This window comes from Hippocampus zosterae, unplaced genomic scaffold, assembly GCF_025434085.1.
Source record: "Hippocampus zosterae strain Florida unplaced genomic scaffold, ASM2543408v3 HiC_scaffold_285, whole genome shotgun sequence".
NCBI lineage: Eukaryota > Metazoa > Chordata > Actinopteri > Syngnathiformes > Syngnathidae > Hippocampus > Hippocampus zosterae.
Window position 1 is genome coordinate 10,001 of NW_026262850.1, and position 2,500 is coordinate 12,500.

Genomic DNA, 2,500 nt, shown 5'->3' on the forward strand with positions numbered 1-2,500 from the left:
AGAGGGGCCGGTGAGGTGGCCGTGCGTGGCCGGCGGGGGGGCGTCTTGGTCGGATTAAAAGTGTTGGACCGCGGCCCGCGGAAGTCATCTTGAGCACCGGAGGAGAGGGGCCGGTGAGGTGGCCGAGCGTGGCCGGCGGGGAGGCGTCTTGGTCGGATTACATGTGTTGGACCGCGGCCCGCGGAAGTCATCTTGAGCACCGGAGGAGAGGGGCCGGTGAGGTGGCCGAGCGTGGCCGGCGGGGAGGCGTCTTGGTCGGATTACATGTGTTGGACCGCGGCCCGCGGAAGTCATCTTGAGCACCGGAGGAGAGGGGCCGGCGAGGTGGCCGTGCGTGGCCGGCGGGGAGGCGTCTTGGTCGGATTACATGTGTTGGAACGCGGCCCGCGGAAGTCATCTTGAGCACCGGAGGAGAGCGCCGGCGAGGTGGCCGTGCGTGGCCGGCGGGGGGGCGTCTTGGGCGGATTGGGAAAATAAAAAAAAAATCCCCCCATTCATTTCAATGGCTGAGGTGGTCTGCCATACCGTTTGTGTCCGCCAGACGGCGGTGTAGTAGGCAAAAGACCGTTGGAGGTACCAGGGGTAAGCCTGGCGGTACCAGGGGTAGGCCGGGGGGTACCAGGGGTAAGGCTGGGGGTACGGCGGCCGAGCGTGGCCGGGGAAGAGGTCTCTTGGTCGGATTGGGAAAATAAAATAATTCCCCCATTCATTTCAATGGGCGGCGGTACCAAGGGTAAGCCTGGCGGTACCAGGGGTGGGCCTGGAGGTACCAGGGGTCGGCCGGGGGGTACCAGGGGTCGGCCGGGGGGTACCAGGGGTAAGGCTGGAGGTACCAGGGGTCGGGCTGGAGGTACCAGGGGTAAGCCAGGGCCGGCTCGGCCGCGGAGCTTTGCCCGGGAAAGAGGCCTCTTGGCCGGGGTGAATAGCGCTGGAACGCGGCCCGCGGAGGTGGTGGGGGCCGGAGGCACCGTGGGCGAAGCCCCGGCCCGGCCCGGGGGCCGAGCGAGGCCGGGGAAGAGGCCTCTTGGTCGAATTGGGAAAATAAAAAAATTCCCCCATTCATTTCAATGGGCGGGGGTACCAGGGGTGGGCCGGGAGGTACCAGGGGTGGGCCGGGAGGTACCAGGGGTAAGCCGGGGGGTACCAGGGGTCGGCCTGGAGGTACCAGGGGTCGGCCTGGAGGTACCAGGGGTAAGCCAGGGCCGGCTCGGCCGCGGAGCTTTGCCCGGGAAAGAGGGCTCTTGGCCGGGGTGAATAGCGCTGGAACACGGCCCGCGGAGGTGGTGGGGGCCGGAGGGGCCGTGGGCGAAGCCCCGGCCCGGCCCGGAGGCCGAGCGTGGCCGGGGAGGAGGCCTCTTGGTCGAATTGGGAAAATAAAAAAATTCCCCCATTCATTTCAATGGGCGGGGGTACCAGGGGTCGGCCGGGAGGTACCAAGGGCCGGAGGTACCGTGGGCGAAGCCCCGGCCCGGCCCGGAGGCCGAGCGTGGCCGGGGAGGAGGCCTCTTGTTCGAATTGGGAAAATAAAAAAATTCCCCCATTCATTTCAATGGGCGGGGGTACCAGGGGTCGGCCGGGAGGTACCAAGGGTCGGCCGGGAGGTACCAAGGGTCGGCCAGGAGGTACCAGGGGTCGGCCGGGAGGTACCAAGGGTCGGCCGGGAGGTACCAGGGGTCGGCCGGGAGGTACCAGGGGTTGGACAGTACCGCTTTTGGTCGTTAGGGGCGCTGTAGTAGGTAAGAGTCAGGGGGTGAAGGAAGGCTAAAGGCTTAGAAGGTGGGCGATCACCAAAATACCTTCGGAAACGTATATAGGAGAGCATGTTTCGAGCAAGTGACCTCCATAGAGAGTCACCGGAGTCCCCTCATACACTTGTCCGACCATGGTGAGGGTGTCTCCAGCCACCCCCAGCGCTTCGCCGGCCTCTTCCGCCGGAGCTCCGCACTTTGAAAAATTTTCTATCTCCCCACTTTCGGCTATTTTCTAAGTCCCCCTCCGGGCGGTCGACGGCAGTTGGGAAGGCCGCCCGAGAGGCGCCCTGGGCGGATTGCCCGGGCGGAACGCCGGCCTGTGACGGCGGAGCTCCGCATTTTCGGCTATTTTCTAAGTCCCCCTCCGGGCGGTCGACGGCAGTTGGGAAGGCCGCCCGAGAGGCGCTCCGGGCGGATAGCCCGGGCGAAACGCCGGCCTGTGACGGCGGAGCTCCGCAATTTGAAAAATTTTCTATCTCCCCACTTTTCCTCTATTTTCTAAGTCCCCCTCCGGGCGGTCGACGGCAGTTGGGAAGGCCGCCCGAGAGGCGCTCCGGGCGGGGTAGCCCGGGCGAAACGCCGGCCTGTGACGGCGGAGCTCCGCATTTTCGGCTATTTTCTAAGTCCCCCTCCGGGCGGTCGACGGCAGTTGGGAAGGCCGCCCGAGAGGGGCGCCCTGGGCGGATTGCCCGGGCGAAACGCCGGCCTGTGACGGCGGAGCTCCGCATTTTCGGCTATTTTCTAAGTCC